Source organism: Eumetopias jubatus, unplaced genomic scaffold, assembly GCF_037043125.1.
Source record: "Eumetopias jubatus isolate StellerSeaLion01/CBP00866 unplaced genomic scaffold, mEumJub1_p1.0 scaffold_16, whole genome shotgun sequence".
Lineage (NCBI taxonomy): Eukaryota > Metazoa > Chordata > Mammalia > Carnivora > Otariidae > Eumetopias > Eumetopias jubatus.
The window spans coordinates 29,762,993-29,789,794 of NW_028274822.1; positions in this window are offsets into that span (position 1 = coordinate 29,762,993).

Here is a 26,802-nt window from a genome sequence, read left to right on the forward strand (position 1 = left end):
CCTTTTAAATAAAAGCTGTTAAACTGCACAGTAAAAAAATAAAATATGGGACTTTTTATGATACATATAGAGATCTATGTATCTATGTATCTATGTATCTATGTATCTATCTATCTATCTATGTACCTATCTATCTATCTATCTATCTATCTATCTATAATAACCTGGTCAAACTGGAAAATTAAAGGACTAATAAGATGTGCTTTTAGTAAATCTATGCTGGCTCCCAATAATCAGTGCTTCTTTTCTTAGCTACTTTTGAATAATCCCTCAGAACTCAAAAATCTAGAATTCATGGAATTTCAAACAATTGCCTTTTCCCAGGTTTCTAGAATCTCTCACATTTTCCACACTTTCTTGAAGAGAACTTACGTTGGTTTGGCAGACTAATTTTTAAGTTGTTTCAGTAATTAGAAAATGTACAAAATAAAAAATAATGTGATGTCATGATCAAAGTGAGTTGGGCATTTCAGTTCCAAGACAGAGGTGGATGAGGGTTTTTAGGAACCCTAATCGAAAGACTCCTGGAACGAAGTGCTCCAGCCTTCTGCTTTTGGACATCTTTCTATTTTTCATCCACTCTACAAAGAAACTAACTTAATCTGATTTTAAGGATCCCTGGGAAAAATCTATTGCAAGGATTTGGAGAAAACTCAGGTGATGTAAGAACTAAAGGATTAGAGTTGACACATTCATGACTTCGATTTTCATTAGCTTCAGTCTATTAAACAAGCATTTGCCAGTGTAATATTGTATGCATAAAACAACTGAAATATTCATTAAGTGGGGAAAAAAGACAGAGGATGCAGACCAACCGTTTCTCCGAGAAAGTTCTGCTGCAGGAATACAGCTCACTGGGGTCCACTGCTTTGCCATTTAGTTTAATTTTTTTGAATTTAAGGTTTTTAAATATCTGTGCCTCAGCAGGCAAATATATTTAAATGTTTATGATAGAAATTATTTTTCCTTGAAGCAAACAGTTGAAATATTAGGTTTTCAAATATTTTTCATAGGAGGTTCTGACCTCTAAGACTCAAGTTATTACACAGGGCCAGTCCTCTTATGTTTTAAGCAGAGATACTTCCTCTGATAAATCAGTTTGATTCAGTGTCCCACAACATCCCTTCACAAAAGAAACAAAATAGTTTTTCAATGAGTGATATCTATCTACCAAGCATTCTGCTAGACATTCTGAGGGGAAAAGCCAGATACATTACCACCTTCAGACTTACAATGTAATGGAGAAGTTAGAGAGAAACATACATTAGTATAAAACAAGGTAAAATAATTCAATGGAAAAAACGATCTGAGTAAAATTAGGTGTGGATTTAAAATTAGAGAAATATTGCATGTTCTAGTTAAATCATATTTTAGATGAAATTCAATGTGACAGGTAGATACAGTGGGTATTTGATTCCAAGTGTACAGAAGAAGCCCATGATGGTAGCAAACCCTGGATCTGGAATCAGGAAATCTGACACTGCACTAGATTTGTGACATTGCACAAGTCACTTGGCCTATCTGAGGAATGTTTTATAATTTCTAAAATATTCTTAGATTTCTAATGTCATACTCTAAAAACAAAGAAGTATGAATATCACGTGCAAAGATGTGAAGATAACTGTGACATGTGTTCAGGGAAGAGTTGTACCATCTAGTTTGACTGGATTTTACTATGTAGGAAAGAAATATAAATGGAAAGATAAAGCCTTTCAAGGTACTTCGGTGCAAAAAAGAGGAGTTTTGTAATGAAGGAGTCATGACTTTTAAGTTCCAGGAAAATTTACATATAATAAATTTCATCCATTTTAAAGATACAATTTAATTGGTTTGAAATGTTTTTCCATAAATCTCCAAAGTTCTCCTACGCCCCTTGGTAATTAATCCCCTCCTTTAATTCCAAACTTTTGGTCCTCTCATCTTGTGTTTTCCAGAACTGCAAATAAATTATACAGAATGTAGACTTTTGTGAATGACTTCTTTCTCTTAGCACAATATGTTTTTGATTTCTCTATGGTGTTATATGCATCAGTAGTTCATTCTGTTTTATTGCTGAATAGTAGTAGCTGTATGGCAACCTTACAGTTTGTTTCCATTCATCAACTGCTAAACATTTGGGTTGTTTACAGTTGGGAACTACTATGAATAAAGCTGCATTAAAATTCAAAGACAAGGGTGCCTGGGTGGCTCAGTTGGTTGAGCGACTGCCTTCGGCTCAGGTCATGATCCTGGAGTCCCGGGATCGAGTCCCGCATCGGGCTCCCTGCTCAGCAGGGAGTCTGCTTCTCCCTCTGACCCTCTTCCCTCTCGTACTATCTCTCATTCTCTCTCTCTCAAATAAATAAATAAAAATTTTATAAAAAAATAAAATTCAAAGACAAATCTTTGTGGGGATGTTTGTTTTCATTTCTTTTGGGAAAACACCTAGGAATGAGATGGCTAGGTCTCATGGAAATTGTGTTTAAATTTTGAAGAAACTGCTAAATTTTTGTCCAAAGTGGATGTGCTATTTTCCAGTTCCAAAAGCAATATGTAAAAGTTCTAGTTTCTTTCCTTCCTTGCCAATATCTGACATTGTCATAATTTTTAATAGGTGTGTAGTCATGTCCCAATGCGATTTTAATTTGCATTACCCTAATGATTTATAATTGTACCATCCTTTTAACGTTTATTTGCCATATCTCTACTTGAGTGTTTTTTTTAAGTTTTGCTGATTTGATTAAATTTGGATTATTAATAAGTATTAGATTTTTTATAAATTCCAGATAAAAGTCTTTTTTCAAATACATATTTGTTAAATATTTACTCTAGTACTCTTCAGTACATCTTGCTTCTTAGACAACTGATCCATGCTCCCAACGTTCTTTCTATATTTAAAAACAAACTGACCATTATGCTCTGCCAGATTCTATCCAGCATAGGCAGAATCAAGTTTCTAGTCTAAACACCGAATCTGTCCAGTTACCATGTAACCTGAATAGACCTTACCCTGACCTTGATGTCTACTCTTTAGGGTCTTTCTGTGATACCCATATGTTGGCCATTTGCTATAGCTTTAAAACTTGTTGTCATATAGACTGGATCTGAAAGATAGGTTGGAAATTCCAGGAGAAGACAGTTTAAGCCAATGGGGTGTCCAATCATTCATTCTATGAATAAATGAGAAAATATAAAAGAAGCTAAAATATAAAATAATATAAAAATTTTATTTTTCTCTTCATCTTGAAGATTGCATATATATTTTTTAATTGAGTCATTTTGAATGCTTCTGTGCTAGGAAAGGAGTAAAGCCCAGGAAATTATTGTCAGTTAAACTATTTTGTTTTTCTGCAAAGGAGGTTAAGGATAAATTGAGAAGGTTTGATAGTTTTAATTAAAAAAAAAAGACTGCAATTCCAGATAGTCTGGATGATAAGTACTATTTGTTAGTTTCAGAGATGGGAAAATGAGAATACCTCCGAATACTGTTTTAGAACCCTGTTCTTCTGGGCAGTGTAAATTGTATTCCTCCAAAAAGACAGAAGGATTGATGTGGTGATGTCATCAAATTCTAGGATTTTAGATTGCTTCCATGACAGGAAGGAGGTTTGACAGTTCCAAATTACTATAATTTAGTAATTTAAGGCATTTCTTATAAAAGCTGGGTAAGAATAAGGAACAACAGGCTAGAATCACTTTCAATGACATTTGTCTTTAAATACTCATTCAATTAGAATCATGAGAAATGAAGATAGTGGTGTGAAAGAAAATGCCTATATCAGAAAGTAACATTTTATAAAATGTTTAACCTACTTAGTCAATTTGGCTCACTTTCTTACATTTATAAATGCAGTAAATTTTCTTGATTGTTGGTATTTCTCCATATGCAAATATCCCAGTTCTTCACTAAATACTAATATTAATTAACTTGATTGTAAGATTTGAACTGATTTCCTTCTTTACCATCTCCTTCATCTTCTCCATCTATTCAGCCTTTCTAATCCCCTCCTCAGGATGTTTTCTGATGCTATTCCCTAATCAGTAATGTTCTCACACCTATTCCTAAGCATACACTAACCACTTTATAGTCTTCATTCCAATCCTCACTGTTCCATAAAATCTTCCTTGTCTTTCAGAAGCTAAGTCATGTCAAATTCATGCTGCTTTCCTAATTGTCAAGTCTGAAGACATTTTCATTTCTCATCATCCTTGCACTATCTATAGCATTTTAAGGTGTTACCACCTCAATTCTGAAATTATCTTCTGTAATGATGTCTGTTGTAGGCATGTCATATAGTTTCTGTCTCTTTCTATAACTAAGAGTCCATTTTAAGTGCCAACTTCACTGCTCATAGTCCTACCAGAAGCCCTGTAGAGTAAGCATCTGTGTTTTATACTCTTTGATACTGACCTTCGTGGTATCGTTTTTGGCCCTAAGATGGACATCTCTCAAAGAGCAGTGATCAATAGCAGTAGTGGTTGTATGGAGGGATACCCTGTACAGAATGTGGGAGCAGAAGTCTTGAAGCAATATAAAGTATGATTTGTGTAGAACATCTCCTCTGCATACATTATCACACAATCTGGCACTCTGTGAGATAAGTAGCAAAGGATTCGTGTATCCTAGATTCAGCTAAATACCACCTAATTAGAAGTGAAGTCACTTAAGCAGCTCTGCTCCTACCCACGACTTCAAGCTGCTTAGATTTTTAATGCTGGGTTTAAAACAGTTGAACAAAAACTTAGGGAAGAGGAGCAGAAGTTAGGTTCTGGCCTATAGCATCAACTCTAGTTTAGGTGATTATCAGCAAGAAGAGAGAACCAGGTCTTCTATAATCCAACAGAAGCTGTTTTGCTTCCATTCATTCTTCAGTGCATGCTAGAGCAGTTTACTATAAACCTCCAGCTTATGACAGGATTAGTCCTACTTTCACAACTTTTACTTTTTTGTTCCTCTCGCTTAGGAAAGCCCTCAATTTCTCTTTTCTCTAGAAAATTTCTACTAATTCCTCAAGTTCCATTTGTTTACTCAAGTATTTCCTTTATTGCTTATGATCTCCCTTCTTGTTGGTTCTTTTGGAATCTGTTGTCTCTTCCTTTTAGGTGGGTGCATAATTAATGCTTTATGAAGATTTTTTTAAACTTTTCAAATGATGGTGTCTTATCCCAACTAAATTTCAAGTGCACTGCTTTATTGCTTATGATCTCCCTTCTTGTTGGTTCTTTTGGAATCTGTTGTCTCTTCCTTTTAGGTGGGTGCATAATTAATGCTTTATGAAGATTTTTTTAAACTTTTCAAATGATGGTGTCTTATCCCAACTAAATTTCAAGTGCACTGAGAACCATGAACATATTTAATCTTTCTTGTATGTATCAGAGCACAGAGAGAATATCAGTGAATTGATTGAATTAAATTGAAATTGATGATGCAAGATCAACATGCCCAACAGTGACTATGTACAGAACACTTTGGGGTGGTAATTGGATTTTTTCAATACACCAGCCCTACTAAAATCTTAAATCAACAAATATTATCTATTTTACTACTGGTATAAAAATTTGATATAAATTATACTCCTCCCCCCATCTCTGCCCATTGGTAGTGCCCTCCCACACTGAATCTGGACTGGATTGGCCAGGAAGAACTGGAAAGTACTTGCACATCTATCTCTTGCTGCTTTTTGGAACCTGGAGAATGCCATGTGCAGAAGTACAAGCAAGCTTCCTCAAGGATGAGAGACCATGTGGAGCAGAGTCAAGCCAACCCAGCTGAGGTCATGTAGCCCAATCAGCTTACCAACTGACATGGGAGGGAAGCTCTCCTAGATCATTCATTCCAGCCAAGCTGACTCAATCCAGGTAGTCACCCAGTCTACCCACAGTGTCATGAAAAATAATGAATGCTTATTTCAAACCACGAATTTTTGACACCATTTCTAAGCAAAAGCTAACAGATTTCTGAAATCACAGCATGCAGAGGGAAGGGCAATTCTTTTAAATTTTCCCTGCCCAGTGGTTTTTGTGGCTACCCATCAGTTTTTAGGACAATAATGACAAAAGATTGTATTTTAGTCAGAGGTTGAAGAGTTAGCTGTGTGCCTAGGGTCTGATTTGAGAAGCATATGGGAGGATCCTTCTCTTCTGAAATGTTTGTTCTAGCCTAGAATTATATCCACTGCAGACTACCTGGGAGGAGTGCAATATCACAAATTTAGTTCCACAGGTTGTTCTGGTGAGTTTATTTAATCAAGATCTAATTCTTGAGAGAATGGGATATAGAACAGACTCCCTTTCTATTTTCTATAAGAGTTTACACAATATTGGGATTATCAATTCATTAATTATGAGGTAGAACTATCTCTAAATTACTGAGTCTTTTCTATATTATGCTGATAAGTTTTTCACAAGTTAGTTAAATCTTAAATGGTTATAAGACTGATTTATTTAAAATTTCTACTTATACACAATTTAATAGATTATATTTGATAGGGAATTTTCTATTTCATTTATGCTTTCAAATTCATAATATTTTCTCTATATTTTAAATGAAACCTATATATTTAGCCACTTATTTCATATTAATATAATTTATTTCTACATTTTTGTTCCATGGTCAGTTTTGCTAGAAATTTGTCTGTTTCAATAGATTTTTCAAAGAACACTTGCTTTTAATTTTGTTGATTCTTTTCTTTCCTTTTAATTTTAATTTCATTAGCATTTATTTACTACTTTCTTTGTTTTAATTCCTTCTAATTACAGTTGTTCTTTTAAATATCTTGTATTGAATATTTAGCTTAATTTTTTTTTTCAAATATAAACCTTTTGGTGTAAAATTTATTTCTAAATAGTGCCTTGTTTTCACTCCACAAGTTTTGATGTGCTATGATTATATCATATTCATTTTCAAATACTTTCTAGTTGCCATCATGATGTACTAATTTTTTTCGCTTCTTTGTTTTCCCCTAAGCTTTCAAGTTTCTGTAAGACGTAAGCATCAGTTTATAATCAGTGACTTTTTCTATCAAAAAATATTTATTTGCTGCATCTTATCCTGACTGCCAATATGATTCGATAACATTAATGGTAAGAATTTTGCTATGACACTGTTAACATTATAGAGCTTATTTGATTTTTATTTAGAATGAAATTGAGTTCTACATGAAGATTGGAATCTGAAGACTCTGTCTTTTTCAATGTATCCAAATAAAGCTTTTGTTGTTTGTTTTATAATATTTTAGGAGTGCATACTGTGTGCCAAAGACTATAAGAAATGTTTCATTCACAGAATCTCATTTCTTTCTTTTTTTCCCCTTTTTCTTTCATGTTTACTAGTTCATTAAAGGATATGATAAATGATACAAATCAACAGGTCTCGAAAAAAGGAGTTTCTGTCTTCTTGGAGCTTGGGGCCCAGTTTGGTGGCACGTGGAAGTGTTCTGCTTCCCCAAGCAGGGAAGCTCTCAGAAAAAGCTACATAATCTCATTTCATCCTGTATTTTAACATACTTTATTTCAAGGATGTGGAAACTGAGCCATGGAAATGTTAAGTACCTTTACAAAAGCAGAAGGGTTGTACCTAGGGTTGAAATCCAAGCTAAATTACTCCAAAGTCTCTACTCTTAACCAAAATACTACTTTACTCCTCTTCATAAACTCACTATGTATAATTATGTTATTGTTCTTATACAATTATCAAACTTCCATGTTTTTGAATTAAATTGAATAAAACAGATTTTACCCCAGTAAAAATGCAAGCATTCATCTATTGTCCATATTTAAGAAGATGTGTGTGTGTGTGTGTGTGTGTGTGTGTGTGTGCTAAAGAGGTGAAGAAAAAATAACTTTTAAAAATGAAATAGTAGTAAAACAAAACAAAACTGAAAAGAAATCAGAGAGTACTTGTACCCTGACCTTGCCATCAATGCTATGAGTGATTAGTGGACTTGGGTAAGTTGTTTGAGCTCATGATTCCTCCTTTTTATAATGAGAGGTGGTGATTAAATAATCTCCTAGGTTCTTCACAGTTTTGATAATCTTCGAGAATCTCAGTTTTGCATCATCCTAGGCAAGAAGACTGTGACATTCTGGGAAAACACATGCTTCCAAATATTTTTTAAATCACACATATATATATATTAGCCTTTCTTAAAAATGCAGATACAGAGTTAGCTCTAAAAGGCAGTCAAGAAAATGTATAATTTGAAGTCACAAGATTATAGGTTTTCAATCTGGAACAGTTTTCATTCACAGGACCAAGCATTGTGACTGGCCCCTTACAAGGACTCAATAAATATTTTCTGAATTAAATTAAATGTTATTGGTTTCCATAAATGTCCATCAATTAGTAATAATGTATTATACTTTAGGTGTAGGATCACTGCCCAACAGCCTAAGTGCCAATCCTTCAAGGCAGGAGTCATTCCCTATAATCCTTTTCTTAACAACTAACAAGAGAGTGAAGAAAGCATTCTCATGTTTAATTTGATCTAATGGGGAAAATGCATTTCCTTTTTAGATTTGTTGAAAGCAACTCCATTTGAGTAAAATGACACCTGTCAAGTTCCTTGATGGTTTCACTTTTTCTGAAAAAAATTATAGGCATAGAAAAGCACACCAGGCTGGTCCTAAGCCCTTCAGTGTCACAAATAGTATAGCTATAATTAGTGACTTTTGCCTGGTGTTAACAAATGCCAGAGGGCACCTCCATCTCTGCAGATGAGTTCTCCAGGATTTAATTAGCTCTATCTTTCTATTCTTTGTAAAACTATAATGTTCCTAATATACCTGGTGCTTGCTTCAGGCATGGGTCAAAGTATGCAGCTGTCAATTATTTAATATTCATGACATTTTTTAACAAATGAAGTGTGCATGAAGCCTGTAGTATTGGAGGATATAGAAGCCATACATTTGTGGAGTAAATAGCCTACTTCACTGAATAATAATTTGAAGAACTCAGGACACAGGAAATTTTGTTCTTAAATCTCAAGATCTGTCTTTTCTCTTTGCTTGCAATCATCAGGAGAGAGAGAATGAAGTAAGTATTCTGGGTTTTAGTTCCTATTCTCTGTTATCTCAGCATATCAATTTTGCACATCATTGTAGGTTTCAATTTTTCATGTTTAAAATGGAGAATGGAACTAGCTGATTTCTAAGTCTCCTCCAGTTTTAAAAGTCTAGGCTTTGATGATGATTATGGAAATTTTTATCAAATTCAGACTCATTCTTCTTTAAAATAGATTACTGGGAGGAAATTTAATTTTTGTTTATTATAATATACATATGCAAGGAGAGAATGAAATCCTACAACTTTTTAAGCTACATAATTTTGGTTCCTTAAAAAGTTTGAAAACATTTTTTTTTAAGCTTATGCCAGTGACATGGGATACATAAAGTCGTTTTGGAATGAATCCCTGGAAGTAAGTTCTATAGCTCTGAAAGTTATAGTAGTTTTTCTAGGCTTCAGCCAACATTTTGGTGTCCTAAGGCAGGAATTTATTGGGTACCCTAATTATTACAGCTCCCCAAAGTGCCAAACTGAGTACCTCTTCTATGCTTCTGGAGAATCTGGCTCCTTACACATTTGTTACAGTTCATTTTTAAGCTATTTCTAAATATAGTCTAATGGCTTGGCTAATGGTCATTGCTCATTTAGCTAAAGTTAACATTTCTTTACAGAATGAACTTTTGATTTTACTTTCAGTTATCTGAGCAATTACACTGGTGACATCAGAATGGAAGAGTAATTTATGCAGTGTAAGTGAACTTTCTTTACAGCTTATGCATTGTAGTAAGGCACTTTTTAAGTAATGACAATTACTCTGACATATTTGGATATACCATAGGGCTAGACATTGCATAGAGTATGGCAAATCACAAGCTCTTATGGGTAACATTTGTTAAATTTCAGTTGATATCGAGAAGGCTAAAAATACAGACATAACCTTTAACAGCTTTATTGAGGTATAATAGATATATCACGAACTCCATACACTTAAAGTATACAATTTGATCAGTTTTGGCATATGCGTACACCAGTGAAAGCATCACCACAGTCAAGATAATAAACATATCATCACTTCCCAAAGTTTCTTTATGTCCTTTTGTTATCACTGTCTTGCCCATCCCAATTCTCCTCCCCAAACAACCTCTAAGACGCTGTCTGCCACCATAGGCTTGTCTATATTGTCTTGATTCTTACATAAATGAAGTCATATAGTATGTACCTTTATTTGGTTTGGCTTTTTTTCACTCAGCATAATTATTTGAAATTTACTCATGTGGTATGTGTAGCAATAGCTTCTTCCTACCTATTGCTGAGTAATATTCCACTATATGAATACATTGCAATTTGTTTATCCATTCCTCTGCTGATGAGTATTTGGATTGCTTCCAGGTTTTGGCTATTGCAAATACAGCCTCTCTGAACATTTGTGTACAAGACTTGTACAGATATATATTTCCTTTTCTCTTGAGTAAATAACTGTGAATGCTAATGGCAGTTATTAGTTCCAGTTTTCTTTTGTTTTTCTTTTTGTTTTTGATAGCTTTCACTAGATTTTCTATATAGATTGCATCATATTGAAATAAAGACAATTTTACTTCTTCTTTTAAAATCTGGAAGTATTGTATTTATTTTCATTGCCTGATTATTACACTGGGTAAAGCCTCTAGTACAATGTCAAATGTAATTGGTAAGAGCGGGCATTCCTATCTTGTGTCCAGCCTTGGGGTAAAACATTCAGAATTTCACCATTAGTTATAATGCTGGCTGTAGGTGTTCATAGATATCCTTTATCAGGTTGATGAAGTTTCCTTGAATTACTAGTTTGTTTAGAACTTTCATCGGGATTGGATGCCAAACTTTGCCAAATGCTTTTTCTGCATCAATTGAAATGATTATGTCTTTTCTTTTTCAGTTTGCTAGTATTGTGAACTACCTTCTTGACTTTCAATTATTAAGCCAACCCTTCAATTCTGGAATAAACCCCACTTGATCATGATATATTATCTTTTTAATATTTTGTTGCTTCAATTTAGCAAAATATATTTACTTCTTAAAAGTACTGAATAACTACGTACCTTGGATGCCAGCATGAGCATTTAGTAAGTGCATGGACAATTTAGCTAAATTACCTATATTAAAATCCAGTCTTTGTTAAGTTACTTAATCATTCTGTGCCTCAGTTTACTCATCTATAAAATGTCAATAAAAGATAATAGCCTAGCTATATCATAGGCTGTTGATAGGATTCAATAAGATAATGCAATTGGGAGAATAATAAAATACCTAATGTATGACATGTGTTAGACATGCTTACAAAGTATTAAATTATTTTGACTATGATAAGCCCAGACCAGTAATGTGTGGCAGGTAGTCAGTGGTGGGAGAAGATAAGGGGCGAGGGTTTTGGAATAACTGTGAGAGGGAGTTACTGGGCCAGACAGAGGCATTGCTAGGAGCCAGAGATCAAAAAAGGTAAGAGGTGGAATTGGGCTGTGGAATGCTGGTTTGGAGTTGGCAAAGGAGAAAGATTCTGGACTAATTCTGGAGGTGAAGAGCTGAGTGTCCCTAGAGTATATCTGTTTGGAAGATAAAGGGACTTTTATGCAGGAGATGTAGGGTCAAGTAGGTAATAAGAGGCAGTTAAAAATAGCAAGGTCCAAATTCCAATTCCACCCTTTTATCTAGTCTCTTGGGACCTGACCCATAATGATTTTCAAATAGTTTTGTTCCATGGATCTCTCTGTCAGGCTGGTGAAGCTATAGAGTCCTCCTCAGGATAAAAATTTTAAATGTATAAATAAAAAATAAATAGGTTTAAAAATAATAATTAAAAATAACTGTGAAATACTATTCTACACACAGGCTCTCCTGGAGGGTGAGGGGTTGTATCTGTGGATCCCAGTGAAGAAACTGGGGATAGTAAGTGAGATGGAGACTGAAATAGGTAGAAAAATTAAGATTATATTTCTTAAATTTCTTATTGTTAAGTGAAATTTGTTTCTTCTTTCCATTCTTTTTTTTTTAAGTAGGCTCCACCCCCATTGTAGACCCCAACATGGGGCTTGAACTCACAAACCTGAGCTTGAGACCTGAGCCGAGATCAAGAGTCAGATGCTTGACTGAGCCACCCAAGCACCCCACTTCTTTCAATTCCACTCTGAAACACTGCAATCTGACTTCATATTGTCCAGGTTCCCTGGCCCGCTTCTTTGACTTCATTTTCCTTGAGTACTTGCCATTCTCTCAACATAGGTTCTTGGGGTCAAATTCTAACCACCTCCTGTTTTTTTATGACGTGTGAGCTAATGAGAAGTTTTATATTTTTCGATGTTTTTAAAAAATCAAAAGAAGAATGTTCCATAACATGGGGACATTTTATCAAATTCAAATTTCAGTGTTTACAAGCCAAGTTTTGTTGGAACAGCACCACACTCATTTTTGTTTACATATTGTCTTAGCTGTTTTCATATCACAAGTTCAAAACCAAATAGTCATATAATCTGGCCCTTTTCAGAAGAAGGTTGCTGGCCTCTCATCTAAAATACTATGATTTAGGGGTGCCAGGCTGGCTCAGATGGTAGAGCGCACAACTCTTGATCTCGTGGTTGTGAGTTTGAGCCCCATGTTGGGGTAGGGATTCCTTTAAAAAATATTATGTTTTAGTTTTATTTTTGTACATACTATTTTGTCTATTATATTTTTATTTTTCATTTCCCCCTACTAGCATATAAATCCTTCGAGGGTAAGGATTCATCTGTTTTGTTCCCTAGTCTACTCCTGATGCCTAGAAACAGTGTGTGGCACGTTGTAAGTACTTACTAAACATTTGCTGATTGAATATCTGCCACATCAATAACATGACATATGGAGCAGTTGAGATAAAGCAAGTACTATCAGAAAGGGAAGAGATGTATCAATGTATGGATTTTTGAGAATGCCTCATTAAAGGATCTTGATGGATGTGTATGCCTCTCCTAGACAGGGAGGAGAGGGGATGCCCAAAAAACACCAGGAAATGAGAAGGAGCTCAGTTTGCCAAGGTAGGCATTAGCATGGCTTATTCAGGGTGTAACGAGAAAGAAACTTAGAGAAAATAGTTAAAGGTTTACATGAAAAAGAAAGAGAAATACTGTTGGAAAGTGTAAAAGTGAGTAGAGATTATGTACATCCTAAAATGCCAGGATGAGACATTTGGTTTGAGATCAACTTTTCAATGTCCTGACTCAGATCTGTTTGTTTACAAACCTTGGAAAGAAATGAGGGAGGAAAAGGTTACAACTCAACTGAGAAGATGTCAATTTGCCCTGTAGTTACTTTGTGATTTGGAGCAATTCCAAACAAAAGCAGCAAATCGAAAGATCCCATCCCTTTTATTTTCTTCCCTTCACTTTAAGAATGCCAATTACAAGTGATTGAAAGAAAACATTTTCTTGGTATTTCCCCAGACCTGATTGTGTTACAAGTCTGGAGACAATCTCCAGGGCTCCAGCCGGGACACATTTACAGGATATTGAGTTTGAATTTTATGCCTTGTTTTTGCCATTATGTGGAGGTTACTTTGATGTTTATTATATTGCTGGATTGATACAAATTATAGTCAGATAAACGCAATCAACATTTTTTACTAGTTGTTCAAATTGTGACTTGCCCTCAGTAGGGGACAATGGTAATTTCTGGTATTTTAGAAATTTGATGCAACTACCCGGCTTGACTCTCAAGTCATTGAAGGGAATTTTCTATACTTTTAACCTACTTGAACTTTCAGTATGTGATTTAATATGCACTTGCTGATATCAACTGTTACCAGGTAGAAGAATTTTAATAAAGGACATGAAATGTACGAATTAATGGACTCAATCAAATTCATGTAAAAAAATTAAAAACATGAAACATTTCTAGTTGGTGATAAAATAGGATTATGTGATTATAAAATGGAGCTTCAGAATACAACATTAAATTTCAACATACATGTTTCATAATGCTAAAGTATGCATTTTCAACAGCGGCGTATCCCCTTCTGAAGGGGTGAAGTTTATTTTTGGGGAGTGAAAAAAATCTTAGCTATTGCAGCAGTCTCCATACTGCCCACAAAATAAAAACAGATATACTGCATATCTTTGGATTAAAATTTTATGGTTGGAAAGAAGGAAATAAAAAGTATATAAAGACTTCTTAGGAGGGGGGAATGATAATAATAACAATAAAACAGGCTCAAAAACACTGCAATAAAAAATGGGTGATTATTTTCTTTTTGCCAGTCATCTTGATATACTGATAAATATATTTGTAAACTGTGTTGACCTATCTTCAAGGTAACTGTAGTGTGTGTTTGTGTGTGTGTGTGTGTGTGTGCGCGTGTGCATATGTGCTTACATGTTCTACCCAGCTAGGGTATAATATACGACTCAAGGGTAGGGGATGAGCCTCCTATGTTTTATGACCTTATAAGAAGTTACAATTTATATGTACCTTAGAATAGCTAGATAGTCTGATTGATTAAAGATGAATCATAAAGTTTAAGTATTTTTTAATCCTAAATTCTTATTTGACTTTTTTATCAACAACTTCTTTATAGATGTTCTAATAATTTATAAACCAAAAGAAATACTAATTAAAAATCATTCCATCACAATTCCTAGTATCAACTCAAGAATCCTTTTGCAATATGAATAAAATGCACACTATATATTGACTTATAAAAACAACAGGAATTATTTTCTTACACTTCTGGAGAATGGAAGTCCAAAATGCCAGCGTGGTCCACTTTTGGTGAGGGCCCTCTGTGGGTTGCAGAATCCTGACTTCTCATTCTATCCCCACAAAAAAGAGAGCATATCTGTTATTTAAACATTCTAAGCCTCCACTTTTTCATCTGTAAAATGGACATTATATTATTATCAACTTTCACAGGATTGTTGTGAGAATTAAATGAGATAAGAGATACAAAACTGCTAGGAGGGGGTGAAGCAAGATGGTGGAGTAGTAGACGTGGATTTAGTCTGGTCTCAGGAATTCAGCTGAATAGGGATCAAACCATTCTGAACACCTACGAACTCAACAGATCGTAGAGAAGAATAGCAACAACTCTCTGAACAGAAAAGTGACCACTTTCTGGAAGGTAGGACATGCGGAGAAGTGAAACCGAGGCGATATTTGGGAGGATAGATGGCGGGGGAGGGGACCTCCGTCGGCCACTTCTGGCAAGTGATAGAGCCGCGGAGCACAAAATCGCAACTTATAGAAGTCGGCTCCGCTGAGGGACGTCGCTCCAGTGGCTAAGCGGGGGGTGGAACCCTCGCGGGACAGTGTGGTCTCAGAACCCTTGGGGTCACAGAAAGACCGGGGATGCCTGAGTGCAGCAGAGCTCCCAGGTATCAGAGCGGGGAAGCCGGCTGCAGAGACGGAGCCTAGGCGCGGGCTCTCAGCTCGGGGTTGCCATAAACTGTGATCCGCGGCCCAGTCGGGCCACTGCTCCTCCAGCAGGGACCCAACAAGCAGCAGATCCGGGGAGACTCCCCTTCCTCCCCCAGGAGGAGCGTCACGGGAGCGCACCGCAGGGATCTGCTGGGTTTGGAGACTCCACACGGGGTCGGGTGCCAGAGATAGAAACGCTCAGTCACAGGCCGGGTGAGCACGGAGTGCGGCAGGAGACCGAGGACACGGGAGTGACTGAATGCTTTTCTCTGGGGGCGCGCTGAGGAGCGGGGCCCCAAGTTCTCGGCTCCTCCAGGTCGGAGATTGGGTGGCCGCCATTTTCACTCCTGTCCTCCAAAGCTGTACTGAGAGCTTGCAGGGAATAAAAGCTCCTGAGAGCAAACCCGAGCTGCTTGCTTAGCCAGGACCGACAAGGGTGGGGCAATTCCGCCTCGGCAAAGACATTTGGGAACCACGGCAACAGGCCCCTCCCCAAGAAGATCAGCACGAACAGCCAGCCAAGACCAAGTTTACCGATCAAGGAGAACAGAACTCCAGCGCTACGGGAATACTGCACATAGAATTCATGGCTTTTTTTACCATGATTCATTAGTTTTTCAAAGTTAATTTTATTTAACTGTCTTTTTTTGAATTTTTCTTTTTCCCTTTTCAACCAACATCTTATCAATCCCTTTTTGAAAAAAATTATTTTTATTTTTCATTTTTAGAGTCATATTCTATCCCTTCATAGTAGATACCCTTATTTTTTGCATATATATATATATATATATATATATATATATATATATATATATAAGTTGTTCTCTCTTTAAAATTTTGAGATACAGGTTCTTCTAACAGATCAAAATATACCCTAAATCACTAGTGTATGGCTTTGTTCTAGTCTCCTGCCTGATCGCATTCTCTCCCTTTTTTTTCTTTTCTTTTTTTTTTAAATCTTCTTCTTTCTTTTATCAAACAACTTATCAATTCCTTTATAAAATCTTTTAAAATTTTCATCTTTACAGTCATCTTCCATCCCTTCATTGTATCAACCCTTATTTTGTACATATATAAGTCTTTCTTTCTTTAAAATTTTAGGAGGCACTTTCTTCTAACAGACCAAAACACACCCAAAATCTAGTGTGTGGCACTGATCTATGCACTAGCCTGATCATATTTGATCATATTCTGTTTTCTTTTGTTCTGTTTTTGTTTGTTTTTATCTTTTACTTTTTCTTTTTCTTTTCTGTTTCTTTTTTCTTTCCCTTTCTTTTCCCCTGGTTTCAGGTCTTTTCTGATTTGTTTAGAGTATATTTGCTGGGGATGTTGTTAACCTGTCAGCATTTTGTTCTCTCATTCATCTATTCTCCTCTGGACAAAATGACAAGACGAAAAAAAATCACCTCAACAAAAAGAACAAGAGGTAGTACCGTCAGCCAGGGACCTACTCAATACGGACATTAGTACGATGTCGGACCTAGAGTTCGAATCATGATTTTAAAGATACTAGCTGGGCTTGAAAAAAGCATGGACGTTATTAGAGAAACCCTTCCTGGAGAAATAAAAGAACTAAAATCTAACCAAATCGAAATCAAAAAGGCTATTAATGAAGTGCAATAAAAAATGGGAGCACTAACTGCCAGGATAAATGAGGCAGAAGAGAGAATTAGCGATATAGAAGACCAAATGATGGAAAATAAAGAAGCTGAGAAAAAGAGAGATAAACAACTACTGGATCACGAGGGCAGAATTCGAGAGATAAGTGATACAATAAGATGCAACGACATTAGAATAATTGGGATCCCAGAAGAAGAAGAAAGAGAGAGAGGGGCAGAAGGTATATTGGAGCAAATTATAGCAGAGAACTTCCCTAATGTGGGGAAGGAAACAGGCATCAAATCCAGGAGGCACAGAGAACCCCTCTCAAAATCAATAGAAATAGGTCAACACCTCGATCTCTAATAGTAAAATTTATGAGTCTCAGAGACAAAGAGAAAATCCTGAAAGCAGCTTGGGAGAAGAGATATGTAACCTATAATGGTAGAAACATTAGATTGGCAACAGACCTATCCACAGAGACCTGGCAGGCCAGAAAGGACTGGCATGGTATCTTCAGAGCACTAAACGAGAAAAATATGCAGCCAAGAATACTATATCCAGCTAGGCTGTCATTGAAAAGAGAAGGAGAGATAAAAAGCTTCCAGAACAAGGAAAAACTAAAGGAATTTGCAAACACGAAACCAGCCCTACAAGAAATATTGAAAGGGGTCCTCTAAGCAAAGAGAGAGATTAAAAGTAACATAGACCAGAGAGAAACACAGACAATATACAGTAACAGTCACCTTACAGGCAATACAATGGCACTAAATTCCTATCTTTCAATAGTTACCCTGAATGTAAATAGGCTAAATGCCCCAATCAAAGACACAGGGTATCAGATTGGATGAAAAAACAAGCCCCATCGATATGCTGTCTGCAAGAGACTCATTTTAGACCCAAAGACACCCCCAGATTGAAAGTGAGGGGGTGGAAAATCATTTACCATGCTAATGGACACCAAAAGAAAGCTGGGGTGGCAATCCTTATATCAAATTAGATTTTAAAACAAAGACTGTAATAAGAGATGAAGGACACTATATCTTACTTCAAGGGTCTATCCACCAAGAAGATCTAACACTTGTAAATATCTATGCCCCTAACATGGGAGCAGCCAATTATATAAGGCAATTAATAACAAAAGCAAAGAAACACACTGATAACAATACAATAATAGTGGGGGACTTTAACACCCCCCCTGACTGAAATGGACAGATCATCTAAGCAAAAGATCAACAAGGAAATAAGCCTTTAAACGACACACTGGACCAAATGGACTTTCCAGACATATTTAGAACATTCCATCCCACAGCAACAGAATACACATTCTTCTCCAGTGCCCATGGAACTTTCTCCAGAATAGATCACATCCTAGGTCACAAATCAGGTCTCAACCGGTACCAAAAGATTGGGATAATTCCCTGCATATTTTCAGACCACAATGCTTTGAAACTAGAACTCAATCCCAAGAGGAAAGTCGGAAAGAACTCAAATACATGGAGGCTAGAGAGCATCCTACTAAAGAATGAATGGGTCAACCAGGAAATTAAAGAATTAAAAAAATTCATGGAAACCAATAAAAATGAAAACACAACTGTTCAAAATCTTTGGGATACAGCAAAGGCAATCCTGAGAAGAAAGTATATAGCAATACAATCCTTTCTCAAGAAACAAGAAAGGTCTCAAATACTCAACCTAACCCTACACCTAAAGGAGCTAGAGAAAAAACAGCAAATAAAGCCTAAACCCAGCAAGAGAAGAGAAATAATAAAGATCAGAGCAGAAATCAATGAAATAGAAACCAAAACACAGTAGAAGAGATCAACGAAATTAGGATCTGGTTCTTTGAAAGAATGAACAAGATTGATAAACCCCTGGCCAGACTGATCAAAAAGAAAAGAGAAATGACCCAAATCAACAAAATCATGAATGAAAGAGGAGAGATCACAACCAACACCAAAGACATACAAACAATTATAAGAACATATTATGAGTAACTATAATGTCAGCAAATTAGATAACCTGGAAGAAATGGATGCATTCCTAGAGATGTATCAACTACCAAAATTGAACCAGGAAGAAATAGAAAATCTAAACAGACCTATAACCACTAAGGAAATTGAAGCAGTCATCAAAAATCTCCGAACAAACAAAAGCCCAGGGCCAGATGGCCTCCCAGGGGAATTCTACCAAACATTTAAAGAAGAATTAATACCTATTCTCCTGAAACTGTACCAAAAAATAGAAATGGAAGGAAAACTTCCAAACTCATTTTTGAGACCACCATTACTTTGATCCCAAAACCAGACAAAGACCCCATCAAAAAGGAGAATTACATATCCTTGATGAACATGGATGCAAAAATTCTCACCAAAATACTAGCCAATAGGATCCAACAGTACATGAAAAGGATTATTCACCATGACCAAGTGGGATTTATCCCTGGGCTGCAAAGTTGGTTCAACATCTGCAAATCAATCAATGTGATACAATATATTAACAAAAAAAAGAACAAGAATCATATGATCCTCTCAATAGATGCAGAAAAAGCATTTGACAAAGTGCAGCATCCTTTCTTGATCAAAACTCTTCAGAGTATAGGGATAGAGGGTACCTACCTCAATATCATAAAAGCCATCTATGAAAAACCTACAGCGAATATCATTCTCATTTGGGAAAATCTGAGAGCTTTCCCCCTAAGGTCAGGAACGCGGCAGGGATGTCCACTCTCACCACTGCTATTCAACATAGTATTAGAAGTCTTAGCCACAGCAATCAGACAACAGAAAGAATTCAAAGGAATCCAAATTGGCAAAGAGGAAGGCAAACTTTCACTCTTTGCACATGGTATGATATTTTATGTGGAAAACCCAAAAGTCTCCACCCCAAAACTGCTAGAACTTATACAGGAATTCAGTAAAGTGGCAGGATATAAAATCAATGCACAGAAATCAGTGGCATTCGTATACACCAACAATAAGACAGAAGAGAAACAAATTAAGGAGTCGATCCCATTTACAATTGCACCCAAAACCATAAGATACCTAGGAATAAATCTAACCCAAGAGGCAAAGGATCTGTACGCAGAAAACTATAAATTACTCATGAAAGAAATTGAAGAAGACCTAAAGAAATGGAAAAACGTTCCATGCTCATGGACTGGAAGAACAAACATTGTGAAGATGTCAATGCTACCTAGAGCAATCTACACATTCAATGCAATCCCCATCAAAATACCATCCACTTTTTTCAAAGAAATGGAACAAATAATCCTAAAAGTTGTATGGAACCAAAAGAGACCCCGAATAGCCAGAGGAATGTTGAAAAAGAAGAGCAAAGCTGGCGGCATCACAATTTCAGACTTCCAGCTCTATTACAAAGCTGTCATCATCAGGACAGTACGGTCCTGGCACAAAAACAGACACATGGATCAATGGAACAGAAAGAGAGCCCAGAAATGGACCCTCAACTCTATGGTCAACTAACCTTTGACAAAGCAGGAAAGAATGTTCAATGGAAAAAAGTCTCTTCAACAAATGGTGTTGGGAAAATTGGACAGCCACATGCAGAAGAATGAACCTGGACCATTTCCTTACACCACACACAAAAATTGACTCAAAATGGTTGAAAGACCTAAACGTGAGACAGGAGTCCATCAAAATCCTAACTGAGAACACAGGCAGCAACCTCTTTGACCTCAGCCGCAGCAACTTCTTCCTAGAAACATCGCCAAAGGCAAGGGAAGCAAGGGCAAAAATGAACTATTGGGATTTCATCAAGATAAAAAGCTTTTGCACAGCACAAGAAACAGTCCACAAAACCAAAAGACAACCGACAGAATGGGAGAAAATATTTGCAAATGACATATCAGAGAAAGGGCTAGTATCCAAAATCTATAAAGAACTTATCAAACTCAACACCCAAAGAACAAATGATCCAATCAAGTAATGGGCAAAAGACATGAACAGACATTTTTCCAAAGAAGACATCCAAATGGCCAACAGACACATGAAAAATTGCTCAACATCGCTCGGCATCAGGGAAATCGAAATCAAAACCTCAATGAGATACCACGTCACACCAGTCAGAAGGGCTAAAATTAACAAGTCAGGAAACGACAGATGTTGGCGGGGATGTGGAGAAAGGGGAACCCTCCTACCCTGTTGGTGGGAATGCAATTCGGTGCAACCATTCTGGAAAACAGTATGGAGGTTCCTCAAACAGTTGAAAATAGAGCTACTATACGATCTAGCATTTGCACTACTGGGTATTTACCACAAAGATAGAAATGTAGGGATCCGAAGGGGTACGTGCACCCCAATGTTTATAGCAGCAATGTCCACAATACCCAAACTGTGTTAAGAGCCAAGATGTCCATCGACAGATGAATGGATAAAGAAGATTTGGTATATATACACAATGGAATATTATGCAGCCATCAAAAGGAATGAGATCTTGCCATTTGCGATGACATGGATGTAACTGGAGGGTGTTATGCTGAGAGAAAGAAGTCAGTCAGAGAAAGACATGTATCATATGACCTCACTGATATGAGGATTTCTTAATCTCAGGAAACAAACTGAGGGTTGCTGGAGTGGTGGGGGGTGGGAGGGATGGGGTGGCTGGGTGACAGACATTCAGGAGGGTATGTGCTATGGCGACTGCTGTGAATTGTGCAAGACTGTTGAATTACAGATCTTTACCCTTGAAACAAATAATGTAATATATGTAAGAAAAAAAAAAGAAGAAGATAGCAGGAGCAGAAGAATGAAGGGGGCAAAATCGGAGGGTAAGTCGTACCATGAAAGACGATGGACTCTGAAAAACAAACTGAGGGTTCTGGAGGGGAAGGGGGTGGGGGGATGGGTTAGCCTGGTGATGGGTATTAAAGAGGGCACGTTCTGCGTGGAGCACTGGGTGTTATGCACAAAGAATCATGGAACACTACATCCAAAACTAATTATGTAATCTATGGTGATTAACATAACAAAAAAATTCAAAAAAGAGATAGAAAACTGCTAGTTTAGAGACTAACACATAATAAAATCAAAGTGAATAGTAATGGTGATGGTGATGGTAGGGCAGAAAAAGTAGTATAGTAGTGATAATGATAGTCAGAGAAGTGTATTAGATTCATGACCATGTTGTTCAAATTTCTGTGTAAAACGTAGTTTGGGAAACTCAACCCAGTGACAAGGAAGATGATGAAATTCTAGGGTATTTTCAGCCTGAGATGTGATCAGTGGCTTTTAGAAAGTTTATAGTCATTGGGAGCAAATGAAACCAGAAGGAGATAGCTCAACTAAAAAAAAAGCAGACAAATTAGCAGAAGGAGGTCATGATTAGAATCAATTACAGCACCATACATGAGACAAAAAAAGAGAAGAGGTGAAAAGAGAGAAAGCTGTCACTTTAAGGGAATATTCAAATTTCAAAAGGAGAATCTTTCCAGTTGAAGTAAGATCCAATTATGGCTATGCTCATGGACAAAGCTGAAGATTATCTTATCTGAGGGAGTAGAAAAAAAGGTTTATCAGTTTATCAGATGGATCATCAACATGTCTGTTGATATAAAGGAGAAACATGGCAGTAGATGGGGTGAGAAAGAAAATAATCGGGCTAGTTCTTAAAATCCTCAAAGAAAATATGAGTGTCTCAGGAGAACCAAAATATTCTGGTGACAAGAGATTCAAGAGTGTGTAACAAGCAAATTTTGCTAAATTGAGTTAATGTTTGTGAAGAATTTACAATAATGCATGGCACATTTTGAATGCTAAGTAAGGGAATATATAACAAAGATATTTACATAAGAATAATGTACTAATGATGCAGGTACACAATACACATTCTTTGAAAGGATGATCATGGCAGTTATGGTGGAAATAAAACACCAATGATTGTTCCCTACATGTTCATGGCAGGATTATACAGGGGTTACTTCCCTGAAACTGACTGGCCAATCTAAAAGAAGTTGGCAACTCAAATCTCTTCTTTTCAATTGGACTGGACAGTTAATGTGATATGTGACCTCTGGCTTAACTGTTAATGCTTGTAATAAAAAAAAATTATAGTCAAATTGTTACATGTGCTCAGAAAATAGAAAATTAATTATGAACACACCATTGCACGCAGGGAGGGTTGAATGTCCACAGTTTCTGTTAAAGCACCACCGACTGAACATCTGTATAGAACTCATCTAAATGTGCTCAATGAATCCCCAGAGAGTTTCTGCTTCGTTAACTGTTTACATGGTGACCTCAATAGAAAGGTTTTAGCCTGATAAGATGTCTCTCTTACAGGCTGCCTTAGGCAACAATCGTAGTAGGGCTGTACAACGCTTCATGATATCTTGAAAAATTAGAAATATTGCATTAGCATTCTTAATCTTGCCACATTAGGCACTGAAACGCCCCTTGTTGTGTTAACCTCTAAATAGCCCCCATAATGACACATCACAAGCTCTACCCCTGAAGTCCTCTATTTCTACTTATTTGGAATAAAATATATATATGTGGTCTTTCCTGCTCATATTTCAGGGCTCTAAAATCCTAGATTTGAAACCAGGTACTCCACATGTTCCATTCAGTTTTTAATGGCACTATTATTTGCATCATATATTACAAAGTCGAAGAAACTCACGTATTCAAATTTCATTGGGCATCTTCTGAGAATGACTTCTCAGTAAGCAAAATTTTAAAAGAGAAGAGAAGAAGGAAGGAAGGAAGGAAGGAGAGGGGAGGGGGAAAGAAAGAAGGAAAGAATTGTTTACTATGTATTACTTGTCTGGTAACAGAATCTCTATTATAATAAAGAATGGAGAAGTGGAATCATCCAGTAGGTGGATCAGAGAAAGGCATAAAAATGCTGCTTGACTTTTGCATAATACAATGACTTTCAATTATATATTTTGTAATAAACACTGATGCAAGCAGATCAACATGGATTTTAAAAGGATTGAAGAGAAGAAGTTACTGTAACTGGGTTCTGGTTCCCAAATGGTTGGTAAACTCTGCCATATTGTGTAAATAACTTTATAGAGTTTGGGGCCTCGGTTTCTACATTTCTAAAATGAAGGAAAATGGGGGACATATTCTCTAAGAATTCATTTCTAAATTCTGTCATATTATGTGATATTGTCTACTATTTCCATCTATAAGATTACTGAACTTGAATATCATGAGCTCTAAAGTCTAACTTGAAAGTTCTATGATTTTAGTGCTTTCCCCTATATTTTTGTTCTATTCACTCCCATTCTTTTGCAACACAGATTTAAGTCGTTTGCTTCAATTTTCCTAATTATTCTCTAACTGATCTTGCTTTTGCTAATCCTTCTTTCCAAGCCATATTATACTCAATAATTGGATTCATATTTCTAAAAAAAGTATTCAAATTCAATAAAAATTTCTGATATTTACAGAGTAAAATCATTTCTATCTACACATACTCTAATGGTGTATTTCATGCTGTATATCATCCTCTATCTTTGTTATACTCTTTGTTGGCTCTTTGAGCCCAACTTCTCTCTTATCCATGGTTCTGCAAATCCATACAGCTTAAATTTGGTTTTGACCCATAGAAAACAGTTTGAAAGCTAGCTTATTTTCCCTTTTATTACCTTCAGTCCTTAGCACAGTGATGTACATATAGCTGGTATATAGTGTACAATCACTGCTGAAATAGGTAATAGGCACGTGGTTTGTTATATCTAACCATTTTTTTCCCCCACAGTACTAGTGTCTGGGTTTTGAGACTTCTAGGAATGAATAGATTTTGCTGATTCCAAATATATCCTTTTCTCTGAGCCTCTTTGAACTAAAGACAGTGGATTTTCAGGATGGATTCAGTATTTTTAAATTTAGAGTAAATTTCAACTGAAAAGTTGTATGCACCTCTTTCTGTAATGTAATGGTAAGGGCAGAATTAATCTGGGATCAGAATGTTTGACTTTGTGAGGTTCAGTCTCTTGACCAGAATAAAGGAATAAAAAAGTCCTCTATACAGACGTCACTGGCTTTCTAAGGGAATCACATGAGGAACTGGATGAGAAAGCACTCAAACACTGCAGAGTGCTGTGAGATAAGAGGCACTCATTTTATTATAGTAGTAGTATGAGTAGTGGTAACAGTAGCAATAATGGTGGTGGGGATTGTAATATCATTAATTAAGGATCTATTTGGCTCACATAGGGGTGAAAGGCATTCTCAGAGCTACTTCACATGACCTAAAATTTCAGAATTAAGCACGTTTGTATTTGTGTGTACATATATATGTGTGTGTATGTATATTTGTATAATTTTTTTGTATTTTATTAGGTGCATTTCTGTCCTCATTTTCTAGCTATTGTTCCAGTTCTTCATGACTGACTTCTCAAGCCTTTATCTTTGTTGTTGTTGTTGTCCCATACAAGTTTAATATTCAATGCCAGGCAGAGCATGGAATGTCCTGATGTTTTCAATTGCAAGAACTGAACACATGCAAGAAGACTCAAGTAGAAAGCTACTTAGTTAAAGACTTTAGCAGATAATCCTTGGATAATCAAGTGTCACAAGGCAGCTGGAAATGGGAGGTTGTAACAAAAGCCATTGCCTCCATCTCTCATTTAAGTGCATTTGCAATCTTCTGCTTATTTTCTCATTCCTTTTCTCACGGTCTTTCTGCTTCCCAAAACTTGCTCATGGACTTAATTTACTAGCCCTGCTGCCTTGTCTCACTCCAACTTGACATGACTTTTCAAATCAAGAGCCCATCATTATTTGATGGTTTGATTCTTATGGTTTCTATACTCCAGTTCTTTGGAAAGGGAACATAATAGACCCTTTGCAGATTAGAATCCACTTAAGGTGTCATCAGCTATGACCCCTCACAGGTGGTACTCAGTTGGTAGAGGGAGGCAGAAATATATTGCCCAGATGTAGATTCTTCCAAGAGAGATGGTTGGTAATGACTCAAGGATTTGAACATTTTCACCATAATAAAAAGTTAATTGTTTTGATATCATTCAAATGAAACCAACAATGCTGTGTCTTAGTTAAAAGTGACTCCATATTCACTTATACATTTAATGAAAAGTATCTAAAATAAACTTACAGAAATTCTCTCCATTCTTTGGGATATCAGAAAATGCACTTTTACTCATTATTGATGTCTAGATGCTTTTTTACCTGCTCTTGGTAGTGATCAGGTGAGTCCTTGGCTCTTACTTCCATGGTGCTGTTTGACCACGTAAGTCTTGTCTATCTCTCAAACTAACTTACATAAGTATAGACTATATGCTCATGTTCTTTAGGTCATAGAACAAAATCCTTCTTTATGTGAGCTAAGGCTGGATATGATAAGATGAAAGAAACTGAAAAATGTTGGAGGCAATTAATTTGTATTTGAATGTTTTATTATGGGTAATATTTTCTTGCCTTTTGTTATATTGAATTTATACTTTTTTTTAAAGATTTTATTTATTTATTTGACACAGAGAGACACAGCGAGAGAGGAAACACACGCAGGGGGAGTGGGAGAGGGAGAAGCAGGCTTCCTGCTGAGCAGGGAGCCTGATGAGGGGCTCTATCCCAGGACCTTGGGATCATGACCTGAGCCAAAGGCAGATGCTTAACGACTGAGCCACCCAGGCACCCCTGAATTTATACTTTTAAAGAGAAATATATTTCATCTTACCATTAGCTTTGCCTTGTTTTTCTCTATAAAGTACTTAAACTTTTTTGTCATCTTGGAATGTTCAAGACTCTAATCAACTTATGAACCCTCTTCCTAGAGAAATGATTAAAAAGGATTTCCATACCATTTCAAGAGTT